Here is a 13427-nt window from a genome sequence, read left to right as displayed (position 1 = left end):
GATCTTAGAATAAAAACCAGGCTCCCTCCTTGGCTGGACTTATGAGAAAGGTTCTTCAGATTTGTGCTTTTTCTCACCATTTTAGCTTCACCTCCTACCAATATCTCCTTTAAATCCACTGCTTTAACTACACTGAACTACTTTTGGTTTTGCAAACAGCCTATTCTCACTCTGCTAACCATACATTGTCAATGTGAGTCTCTGCCGAGGACACTATACCTTAGTCCTTCACCTGTCTAGGTCCAATTCATTATTTGAGGTTTAGTTGATACACTACCATGTCCAGGAAAACTTCCCTGGCCTTACTCTCATGACCAGAGCCATTTAGTATTCTCAACAAACTATAAGGTAGATATTCTTTTAATCAGATTTCACAGCTATAGGGAAAAGGCTCAGAGAGGTTGAGTCACTTTCCAAAGCTCCCACAGTAAAGAGGCGGGGAAACCAGAACAAAAAATATCAGCAACACAGCTCTAGAACTGTGCTCTAGACTGTTTAGTTCATTACATTGTCTCCTCAAATAATAAACTTACACTAAGTCTCTCCTTCCTGTCCATCACTGAACTAGATCCCTTATGGCATTTTTACATTTAATCCCTCCAAACCGCCCCAGGAGGTACATGTGCTTATTCATGGTAAAATTAATTTTCAGAGAGAAGAATGAACTTTTTAAGGTTCCTAGGTGGTAAAGATTTTTCTGCTTTTTTTTCTTTCTTTTTCTTTTTTTTTTTTTTTTTGACTAGGCTACTTCTTTCAGAGCCCTTTAATCTTCCTCTTTCCCCTCTGATCTGGCAGGAAGTTTTCCTAATTCTTTTATGGCCACTCCAAATGATTTTCAAAATTCACAAAATTGTGCCTCTTTGGAAGCTCATCTTATTCACTCATTTAACAAGCACTTATTGAGATTCTACAACATATGGGCCCTGTTTAAATGATGGTGTAGAGGACTGGGCAAAACAAAATCCCTGTCTTCAGGCAGCTCACATTCTACAGGGAGAGAGACAATAAGTAAATGCACCAAGACTTCATACATGTAAAGTAAGACAAGATGAGGGCTAGAGAGAAAAATAAAGCAGGATAAAGTGATAGATAATAATGGCAGACGACCTTTAAATAGAATGGTTCAGGAAGTCTCTTGGAGGACCTGACAGTAAAGTGAACCTGTGACTCACTCCTCAAAAAAAAAAAAAAAAAAAAAAAATCCTTGAGACAAAGAATTCCCTCTTCTCTTGTCTACTCAGTGTCTTTTAGCACCACACTCACCCACATGCACACATGCATACAACACTCCATACTATACCTACGCACACACACATGCGTATCCTACCTCCCTCCTCTAGCTCTATCAGTTTTAGTTACTTTTACATTTCCAGCATGAGTCCACCAGTTCTCTGGCCACTGTTCCATTCACATAGTAGTTTTACAAGATCAGTGTTAATAAGCATTATCCAAAAGCTCATTAAAAGTCAGACTACTGGGATACAACTCAGGATACCCCAAATCAGTAGAACTGTGGGGTCCCAGGAAATGCATTGTTAAGATGACTTTGATGCAGTGTCAGGAGGCCAGTTTCTCATAATTCAGACCCATTCTACCTCTGATACCTCAGAAAGAAAGTATTCTCTTTCAAAGTAGTTGGGTGGTTCAATTGACTTTGGAGTCAGTAAGACATGGATTTAATACAGTCTTCATCAGCTTCCATAAGCCTTGCTTATCTAATCTGTAAAATGGGGAAAATGACACCTTCTTTACTGGGTTGATGAAAACATTACATGAGATACATTTGGAGCATGTGATACTTAGCTTTGGGGCAACCTCACCAAGTGCTCTTTAGTCCCTCTTTGTGTCTCTCATAGTGTTATCTAATAGGTTCCACTCCCACCCCTCCAGGGACCCTAAAGCTCAGGAGCTCCTAGTATTCTATTTGCAGTTTGAAAATCACTGACAAGAGTGAGAGTCAAGAGAGAATGGCTTGCCCCAGTTATGCAGAAATCTAGTTTCTGAACCAGAATAAGAGCTGAGGTCACTTAACTCCCAGATATTCTTTTCGTTACTTAGTCATCTCTATTCTCCGTGTCGGAGTTATGCTTCCCTGATTTCACAAGGAAAATGGGGTCCAGAGGGTGTTCTATTTAGAGCATCACAGTGGAGTGAATATAGGTTAGGTCTCTTCAATCAGACTGCCTGGGTCAAACCTCTGTCTCCATCATCTAGTTATCTAGTTGCTGGGTGGCCTTGAGCCAATATATATTGTGTCATATATATTTATATTTTTAATGTAGTTTTGTTTTACATATAATTTTTGTTATATATATATATATATATATATTTATGGAGATGTTAGCTTAAGCAGTATAGTTTAGAAATTGTATAGCAGTATAGCCTAGAAGAATGTTATACATTTTTGGAGATGTTACGTTAAGCAGTATAGCCTAGAAATTTTCACTGCAAACACCTAATTTCAATCCCCTGTTCATGAGTTCTATAACTTTGGGCAAGTATTCCAAACTGCTTGAGCCTTAGTTTTCTCCATATCTAACATGAGGATGATGATAGCCCTCTGCTTCTTAGGGTCTGTGTGTGTGTGAGTGTGTGCGCGCACAGGTGTGTATATTAGAATAGTTAATTCATGTTTAACCTAAAGCACCATACCTGGTATATAGATTTTGAATAAGAGTTAATATCCCCATGTCACATGTCTCTATCAGAGCTTGACAGAATGTTAGACCTTCTAAGCTAACTCTTTGCCAGTGCAAGAGTTACCTGAACAACAGCCCTGGCAAGAAGTTGATTGCTTATTTTATAAGTTCCAGGAGCAGCGAAGTCAATACCTTGCTAGATAGTATCTAGGAGCATTTTTTTTTACAGATAGAAATGCAAACCTCTCCTTCAGAAGAAAAAAAAAAAGTCTTATGCTCCAGGGTCTGTATCATTTTTACTGAGCAATGGTCTCTCATACAGTGTCTGTTTTCTATTTGATGATAACTACTTCAGGATCCTGAAATTTCCTAATTTACGTTAGGAAAATTACTAAGTGTACAATTTTACTCCTCTTTCTTTTCCTCCCCTTCCTTCTTTTTCTTCTTCTTGAGTTTGGAGTGTTAAGAATTTACTTAGGATTTAATCCAACACAGATTTCAAAGTAACAGAAGCAGTTGGCCAGTTCACCTATGGGACATCAAATCCACCAAATTTTCCAGTTTTTTTTCATGCAAATGGAGAAGCTGATGGGATGCTTGATTTGTCAAATAGGTACAGATATGCCATATAGACACTAGAATCCAAGTCTCCATGAAATCAAGTATAGACAATGTGGTTCATACTAAAATTTGGAGAGTTAAATATATATGTTTCTCCCTTTTTTTAACAATCCTATCCTATCAGTATTTACATGCCTGGTTTACTCAGTGAAGGAAGCTGAATATAATGGTGTCCTGGGAGGTATAAGGGATTTAGAGGTAAAGAGAACTCAGTTCAATTCCCACACTCTTATTTATTTCATGGATGGGTAATTTTGGGGAAATTCCTTAAGCTCTTTGAGCTTTATGTTTCTTAATTGTTCAATAGGAGCATGCCAGTCTACTTCACAGGGTCATCATGAGCAGTCAATATAGTAAGATTTGTAAAGTGCACGGCATTGTGCCAGGCACAGAGTAAGTACTCCAAGGATGTTGATTTTCTGATTTCTTGCCTCCTGACTTTCAGTGAATCTTAGAAATGCCTTTATTTTTTTTCTCATGGCAAAAATTAATGGAATTGGAAGAATGAGCCTCTATAGCAATATCGTAGATAAAGGGTTATTAGAAAAACAAACACACAAATAAATAAAAGCTTTTTCAGAAAGGAGATTGGATGTGGGAAGATGGAAGGATTTTCTAAGGGGGATGTGAAAGAGAGAAAGCAAGAAGGGGGAACACAAGATTTGAAGATGAGATGGTTTAAGCCATCTATGGGGACTAGTTGGCAGCTAGATGAGCTGGATTTGAAGGTGGATATAGGATAATTGAGGCTGAAAGCTAGACTTGGGGATGGGTGGAGGCACTAATGTGACCCCAAAAAAGGATGACTAAGCTCTCAGTGGGTAATGACATGTCTGTATCTAAACATAAAACATTAAAAAAAATCAAAATAGGTGTTTGATGACTCAATCCTAGGGAGAGATTCCTCAAACACTGGTGAGAACAAAAACACCAAGGAAGAAGAATATTTTTGGGAAGATTAATTATGTTTGAATAACTTTTAAAACAATTTTTATTGCTATAAAACAGCCTCACAATTCAGCGTTCTTCTGGCAAACAGCATCTCCACCAGGAAACACCCATGGATTTCTGTGCCTCACACTGAGTTCCATCTGTTGCCATGTTACTCAATGGCAAATGACACCCATATTTTCCCTTGTGAAAAATACATTTATTTTGGGGAATGTAAAAAGCATATTTTAGTTTATTTGATTTCATAAAGAGACAGTCACAGTTAATTCCAAATTTTGAAATCGATTGATTCACTCAACCACTGCTACAGTGTTTTCATTGAGGAGAGGCAAATGGAAAAAAAAAAAAAGATGTCTATCTTTTGAATAGGTGGGAAACCACTTACAACAGAGAAGATCATGTGTCTGTAGAGGCAGGCAATGTGGATTAGGTGTCGACAATTTTCTGCTCTTCTATGCGCTTAGTGCAAGTCTGGTTGTGTGACCTTTGAGAAGCTAGACTGTGCATGTGTTCAGATTATGGAGACATGCTGGCTCAAGTTAAACTTCCAACTTTATTACTTACCAAGTATGCAAACTGGGGGCCTTCTCTGAGTATCAGTGTCTTCATCTGAAATGTTTTAATAGTACTGACTATCTGCATTATCACATATGAAGAATTTTGAATGAAGCACTTACTTGGCTATCAAGCCTACAGACAATGCTCATACAAGACTAGTTTTCTTTTCCTCCTGATTGTTCTGAATTTCTTTGACTGAAAAATTAAGGTACTAGTTCTCTGCCAGTTCTAGAGTTATAAAATTCAAATAAGTATATATTTTTGCACACAGAGGAGAAGCCTTGTAAATTATAATGGTATTCCTATTTGAAAATATTCTCTATTCTGGTATATTGTGGTATTAAATAAATAAGAAGGGATGTAAGGACATAACAACTATGGGGTGCTTATTATGTGGCAGGTGCATTTATTGGTTGTATAAGTCAGGGTGAGTAACACTAGTTGCTGTAATAATCAATCTCCACATAATTATTGTATATGCTGTATTTTCTGTTCTTACCACAGTCCAGTTTGGCTGGAGCATCATTCTTCCCACAGAGTGGCACCTTTCACCTCAAACCTCCTCTAGGAATTTAGAGTCTACCATTGAACATTTTTTACATCTGGATGGTAACTAGGGAAGAATTAGTGAGTAGAAGTTTCTGAGATCTCAAGCTGGAAAGGGGCTTTATCACAAATGTCCTATTCTTTTGGCTAGATTTAAGCATCTAGGCTTTTACTCACACTATTAAGGGGGCTAGAAGAAAATTATGTTTGCAGAAGAAAAATGAGACATTTTGTTGAACACATTTTTCCTGTGCTATGTTATCTCATTTAATCATCACAAAATGTTGTAAGATAGGACTTATTACGCATACTTTATAAATGAGATAACTGAGGCTGAGTGCTCTTAAGTAACTCACCCAAAGTCTCACAATTAGCAATAGATAAGCTTGTGTTCCTCAAATTAACTTGAATTACCCATGCTTTGAATTGGAAGCACAAACAAACGAACTTGGAAGGAGGTCCATTTCAATACTCAGGTTAGGTTGATGGGCTTAGGATCACCCAAAGAAATAAAATATTTATGGATGTGAACTCCATTCTTTCAATGTCTAGGATCCAGCAACCCCAAATAAATACTATAAGAAATCATTTTCTCCAGAAATAAATTTGCAGCAGAATAACAGTGAGAAATACTGAGATCTCTTATGTACCTAGAACTGGCCTAGAGATACAGAGTATGAACAGCATACAAACACAGTTCCTGGCCCCCACAGCCCTGGCCAAGCAGAGAAAACAAGAGAAATGTCTGTTTAACACTTAACAAAAAATGGGATCATTAGAATAAAAGGACATATTTATAGAAGGCTATTTCAGCTTATTTTTGAAGAGATTGGACCTTGAGGTGATAATATCTGGATTTAGACCTTTGTTTACCTACTTATTAGGTGTGTGACTTTGGGTGAGTTGTTTCTACTCTCTAAGTCTCAGTTTCCTCATTTGTAAAAAGGAAATTTTAAGAACAAATTACATTAATAGGGTCATGAAAGGATAAGAAGTTTATATACATATGGAGATATATACAGAGATATCTATCATCTATCTATAAAGCTTGGATTAAGGCAGATGTTCAGGATACATTCATTGTCCTCTTCATGTCATAATACTATAGAAATAATAAAAGGGTATTTCCTTTTATTCCATAGAAGTCTACTATGTCCCACTTGATGTGTTAGGTACTATATGGATTCTTCTATTAATTCTCACAGGCCTCTTCTTGAAGAGGTAAAGTCATGTGCCTGACATCACATCAAAATGTTAGAGATGCAATTAGAACTCTGGTTCTCTGATTCCAAATCCACAAATACCACCCAGCCTTGTACTTTGCCGATATAGGTCATCCGGTCCATTATTAGTTGTGCTTTGATTCTTTTTTTCTACATCCATATTTAGACATGGAGAGTCTTTCCTTGAATATTTTTGGTGTTAGAGAACTCACAACTTTCTCCAAACATTATAGCATTTATCAGGCAGCTCCCTGGTTAGAAATTTCTGTTGGGCAGAAATTTTCTTTCATGTAACTTTTATTCACCAGTAATAGTCCTCTGGGGTTCACAGAGAACAAATCCACTTTTGCCTTGCGATTGCAACTTGAACAATTAAATACATTTATGATGAGCCTTAAGGTTTTATTTCCCCCCCCTTTGCCAAACTATTCTCAGTTTCTTCAACCTCTCTATGACATCCAGGACCATCACCCACCATACAGTGACCCCCAGGTAGTTTCCAATTTGTTAATATCTTTCTAAAAAGTGCTGTGGTCAGAAGCAGAGGTGGTTTCCAGTTAGAGTTCAGAACATTGAACAGTGGACTCTGTCCTGGACTTGGCATTCTCATTCATAAGAGCCTGAGATCCCATTAGTTTTCTTGGCAGCCTTATCCAGACATTGGCACATGCTTTTTTTTTTTTTTTTTTTTTTTTTTTTTTTACAGTCATCTTATATCCCTAAGCTGGTGAATTACGGAACGTTGGGTCTTTAAGAAACCTCGAAGATAATTTTTGAGAAAGGGGGAATTGAGCTCTAGTCACTTAGTCCAGTGGGTAGAAGACCCATCTGTAAATTCTTCCCATTTACCTGCCCATCCATCCATCTAACAAGTATTTCTTGAGTTCCCACTGTGTGCATGTCCCTGTGTTGAATGCTAGGTGTACAGTGGTATACAGAACAGAAATGATCCCTGCCCTAATGGAACTAACAGTCTAGCACAGGAACCAGACTTTAGGCAAGCAATCTCAAGTAAAACATTATAGAGTCTAGTATGAGAAAAAAATAGAGTCTATTATGAGGACAGGACAAGAAAAAATCAGGGTTTGTGAGAGAGGATAATAAATGACCTGATTTAGCTCAGAGATAAGCACTGTATACTATTAATTCAAGCTCCCCCCCCTTTTTTTTAACTGCCCAATACCACTTTTGTCATTGAACTCATTCTATGTAGTAAATAAAGATGGCCACACATTCTTTGACATTCCTCCAAACAAGACACAGTGTGTTTCCCTCTTCCAACCAAGACACAGTGTGTTTTTCCCTCCCCTGGAATATGGAATGGTATGTGACTGCTTTGACCAATGGGATAAGGTAGAAGTAAAGTTGTACTAGTTCTAAGCCAAGCCTTGAAGACAATTGTCAGCTTCTGCCTTGGTCTCTTGAATCTCTGAGCTGCATGTGAGAAGTTTAACTACTCTGCAGGAGAGATCAGATAGAAAAGACTTGAGACTTCACAAAGAAAGGGAGAGGAACCTAGTAGAGCCCAATCTTCAGAATTCCCACCAACTTGTTCTGCAGATCAGACCAGCCATCACTTGAATACCATCAAGTGACCCTAGGTGATGCCACATGTGGAAGGATTTCCCAGTTGAGCTCTACAAAATTTTTGATCTACAAAATGATGAGAAATAATAGAAAAGGTTTTTTTTAAGGCTTGGGGGTAGTTTCACATGCAGAAGTATATAACCAGAACATTGTAGTTCCCCTGTGTTCTTTCCCCTTTGGAAAGTTTTGTTATTTCAGCACCCGGGAATTCACATAGATTTACTGTAAAATGTGCATTTTACACCTACTCCAGAGATACTGGGGATGTAGATATGGAATAAAGAATATAAGACTTAAAATTTTTTCATTTATTTATTTATTTGAGAGAAGAGCATGAGCAGCGGGAAAGGCAGAAGGGGAGGGAGAGGGAGAGAATCTCTAGCAGACTTCATGCTGAGTGCAGAGCCTGATGCAGGGCTCCATGCCAGGCTTGATCCCACCACCCTGAGATCATGACCTGAGCCAAAACCAAGAGTCAGATGCTTAAGTGACTGAGCCACACAGGTACCCCTAAGAATACAGGATATTACTAATAATACAAATCTGAAGGGCAGACCTTTATTTGGATCCCATCTCTGTCATTTATTAGTTGACATCTATTAAGAAAATTTCTTTTCCTTTCTGAGCCTCCTTTTAATCATCTTTGATGTGGAGATAAATATGCAAAACTTCTCAAGTTTGTTGTGAATAATAAAAGATAAAATTTATGTGAAAATATTGCTTTAGCCTTTTGGTATATAGTGAGTGCTCAATATGGTGGTTTGTTTGAATTATCATTTAAAAACATAATCTTTAGCCTTAAGAATTTTATCTAATAGTGAAATTCCTGAATAATAGAAGAGACAGAAAGGATCAGTGAGTATTATGAACCCCAAGATGGAGGAAAGTATAGGACCTACTGTACTAGGGTGTAATGAAAGACATCCATTCCAATCTTGAGGAGGTTGATGAGGGAAGACTGTCCAATGCAAATGGCATTGAACTTAGACCTGAAGTGTCAGCAGCAGCTTTGTACTGGAAGGTGAGGGGCTGACCAGGGAAACGAGTGCTGAACTCCAAAGGAAGAAAAGCCATTTTGATGAGTTAGTAAACTGTAAAAGTAGGCAGCTTTTCACAGCTAGACTGGAGTATTTTTGTTGATTCATATTTTGTTGAACTTGACCCAATGGATCTTCTGTGACTCAACTCTATCCCAGTGTATTAACTAAGCTTGCTATCCATTCTCCACCTCAGAAACCTGATAAGCATTATGGATTGCCCTCCTTTAGATTGTTGTTGGAAATTTAAAGCAAAACTAAGTTTGACCCATAATGCCCTTAAAACAACCGTTTGAATTCTCCCCTTGTACCGAAAAACAAATCTCCATAGAGGATGACATATTAAAAATCATGTGCAGAAAACACTCACTATAAAGGACATCAAACAAGGAGGTAGAACCCCTGACTACATGTGGTAATCAAACAGTCTGAATTTAAGTATATACACACATACATAATTATGAATCCCATAGAGTACATGGGAATATGTATGTATATATGTCTATATACATACTTGGGAATATATGCATAGACACATGTATAATTACACATCATAGCATTTGATCATAGTGTTTATATTTAGCATTATAAAAGCAAAATAATTTTTCAAAGGGGAATTTAGAGTCTGACAATTAAACATAATCTGAATGTATAAAGCCAGTAGCAAGTTTTAAGCAGGTATTTAGACGCAACTGAAGAAAGAAATGGTAAAACAGAAAATAAATCTTCGAAAATCACTCAGCATGTAGCACAACAATTCAAAGACTGAGAAAATATGCAAGCAAAGTTGTGAGGCTAGGAGTCTGTATGGTTTGGTCACATGGAAGGCATGTCTCCATGATGCTCTCATGACAGGCTTCACTCTGCAGGCAAGCTATTTGGTAGTCCCTACTAGCTTCAGTAGGCTGCAGTGTTCTTTACTCAACTAATATCTCCCCCTCTTTGCCGTTACTCTTACCTCACACTGCCTTAGCTTCTCTCCCAATCCATCTTTCCTGCCAAAATGCAGCAGGACCACTGGAACTCCAAGAAATATTCCAACTGCTAAAGGAATATGCATGTCCTAAGAAGCATACCAGTACATTTCTGGAATATTCTGAACTACACAGAGCTATAAATCTTTAACTTCAAAGTGTTCTCTGTTCTGTCCTTACACTTAAAAAGTATTTTTTAGCATAGTTAGCATTGTTGAAGTTAAAAATGATCCAAGTAAATAGTTCTGTCTCTTTCGAACTGCCAGGATCCACAGACAACCTCCACCAGTGAATTAAACATTTGGTCATCCTGCAGTTAAAGTTATTTCTGGAGTTGTTATAATTTAAATCATTTTCATAAGAATTTATGAGCACTTAAACCTAGGTACTGTCTGTAGCCATACTTTATGGGGAACATAAATGATTGTGGGCCTCTCTCCTTTTTTCCCTCTCTGTTCATAACACACACACACATCATATATCATAACCAAAGATGTCTAGTACATAGTAAATCTCCTTTGCCTGATGCTGTAGGTAAGGGATGGATGAGGGAGAAGATGCTGTTGTAGTACAGGGATTATGGCAGCAAGAGAGGATTTTGCTATTTCTTGTAGGAATAAGTACTGTATAGTTGCATGAAAGTCCATGTAACTTTTTTTTTTAATGGATAGTGAATCATTTTATTATAGTTGCCAATTTCCTGAGGTAGAAACATCTCAAAGAGATCAAACAACTTGTTAACTGTGGTGCTTGGAGGGTTATTATGGGCTGAATTGTGCCCCCTGTCCAATTCATGGGTTGAAGTTCTCAGCCCTAGAATCTCAGAATGTGACAGTCTTTGGACCAAAGGTGATAGAGGCAGATCCAAATCTAGTATGGCTGGTGTTTTTCTAAAAAAAAGAAAAGACACAGAAAACACACAAACCAACATACAACTGTGTGAAGACATAGCAAGCAGGCAACCATCTACAACCAAGGAGAGAGGCCTCAGGAGAAACTAAATCTGCAGACACTGTGATCTTAGACTTTCAGCCTCCAGAAGTGTGAGAAAATACATTTTCTATTGCTCGAGCTGCACAGTCTATGGTACTTTGTTGTGGACGTCCTTGCTGATTGATCTTGAAGCCAACAACATACCTTAGACCCAGGCTGGGAGTAGGGAGTTCAAGGCAAGTGAAGCCTCACTCCATTACCACAAGGGCTCCATTGGAGCTTGTATGGTGCCATGAATGGGTGCTTTCTTCAGTTCCTACCTCAGACCCCTTCATTGCCTCATCCTAGTACCGGCTCTGTCTCCAACAACGATAAAGAGACTGCCTAGCAGCAAACTCCCCTTCAAACCTGACAATGAGGGTATTTGCATTGAATTTGAAGTCTCTGGAAATTCCCTGGAGCTTCTCAAGAAAGGGATCTGTGGGTCTTTTTCCATTTATTCATTTAAAAAATTGTATTGAGTGACTATCATGTTCTGAGCATTGTGTTAGCTTCTAAAAGAGAACAGCAATCAAAAGATTATTTTTTGTTTAAGATTTATTTATTTATTTATTTGAGAGATAAAGACACATGAGTGGGGAGGCAGAGGGAGAGGGGGAGAGAATCTCAAGCAGACTCCAAGCTGAGTGAGCATGGAGCTCAATGTGGGGCTTGATCTCAAGACCTTGATATCATGACCTGCGCCGAAACCAAGAGTCCGAGACTTAACTGACTGCACCACCTAGGCACCCCCAAAAGACCTTATTAAGCACCCACTATGTGCTAGCACTCTGTTAGGCCAGTGTAAGGAAGGAAGTGCAATAGATAGTGTTACATACCTTCCCCAGACAAGGTTCTGAGCTTTTCCAAGTGGGAGGGATGCAGAATGGAGTGAGACATGAATTCTTCCCACCACTGGCTCACAATCTTTCTGTGGGAACAGACAAATCAATGGTACCTCTAGCACAAGGCTGAAGTTATAATGAAGAGGCATGAATGCTTCATAGGAGTTCAGGACAGAGAAAACTAATTTTAACTGATGGGATTTGAGAATCCTTGTAGATGATGTGGGTTTTCAGTAAAATTTTGATCACGGAAGCAAAGACTTCACAGAAGGGAAGGCATGTGTGCTTCAAGCACTGACAGATCCCCTACTGTGTGATAACACTGGGCAAGGAGGAGAGGTTTCCTGCCCTTAAGGAGGTGACAGTTTTGTTGGCAGAGGTAGGAAGTAGATAGTCATGAATATGTTCAGAAATGTCTTACACAAGAGGCCAGGGCTCCTGACCTTGATCTTTGGGCTCATACAGTTAATGGCCATCAGGATCTTGGACTACTTTTTTTTTTTCCCCATAAAATGTGGGGGGTTGTGCTAAATCATTTGTTTCCAGACTTCTGGATTTCATGCACCAGCACAATTTAAGAAAATTAGGAGTGGAGTGCAACATGTTTTTAATTTTTCCAAGTCAGGGCATTAAAATGCCCACGACATTCCATTCTCATTTCGCTAGTCAGTGGATTATACCTAGGAGCCACTCTCAAGATCCAAGGCTCTGAGTTTCTACCTGCTGAGAAGGGCAATGTAAACATTTTTGTAGATTTTAAAGTTTAAATCATAGCTTATAAAATTGGTGGTCCATGGGCTGAATTTGACTTGTGGCTGTGTTTTGTTTGGACTACAATGTGTTTTAAAAGAATTTGAGTTAGATGCCAACATTGAAAAGTGGTGAGATTCATAGAAAAATCCAGATTTCTCCTTGTTGTTATTGTTTTTTAATGGAGTATCTGGCAATACTACCCTGCTAGCAATTAGTGGGAATGTCTCTTCTTGCAACATGGGTCCCCCAGTCCCCTCCCAGCACACTGTATTCCATCAAGTTACCTGCCTGACCTCCAAAGGCATTTCATTTGAGCACCCTGATTTAAATCAATGGCAGTGGGATTTGATATGGGCACTCTGCTTTCATTGATGAATCTCAGCTCTTCTAGCAACACAATGGGTACAATACAAGGGTTGGGTGAAAGGGTGAATATGAATATTTTGGAAAGTGTAAGTGGTAGCCTAGTGCTGGGTTATAATAGTTTCCAATCAATGGTGAGTTTGGGTAACTCAGGTTCTATCCCACAAGGTTACTGAACCAGGCACTTGGAGCACTGGAACAAACAGGGTGTTCATGGATCTCAGGGTCCACTCAGCAGAGTAAGGTCAGACAGTGATAGATGGGACAGCACAGTAAAAATGATGAAAGTTCAGATCATATTTGCCTCTGAGAAGGTGACAAAGGCAAAAAATTTGGGAAGTGCAAGGGAGCACAGGGG

This window comes from Canis lupus, chromosome 10 (genome assembly GCF_048164855.1).
Source record: "Canis lupus baileyi chromosome 10, mCanLup2.hap1, whole genome shotgun sequence".
Taxonomy (NCBI): Eukaryota; Metazoa; Chordata; class Mammalia; order Carnivora; family Canidae; genus Canis; species Canis lupus.
The sequence above is the reverse complement of the archived record's forward strand: the minus strand, read 5'-3'. Positions refer to the sequence as shown.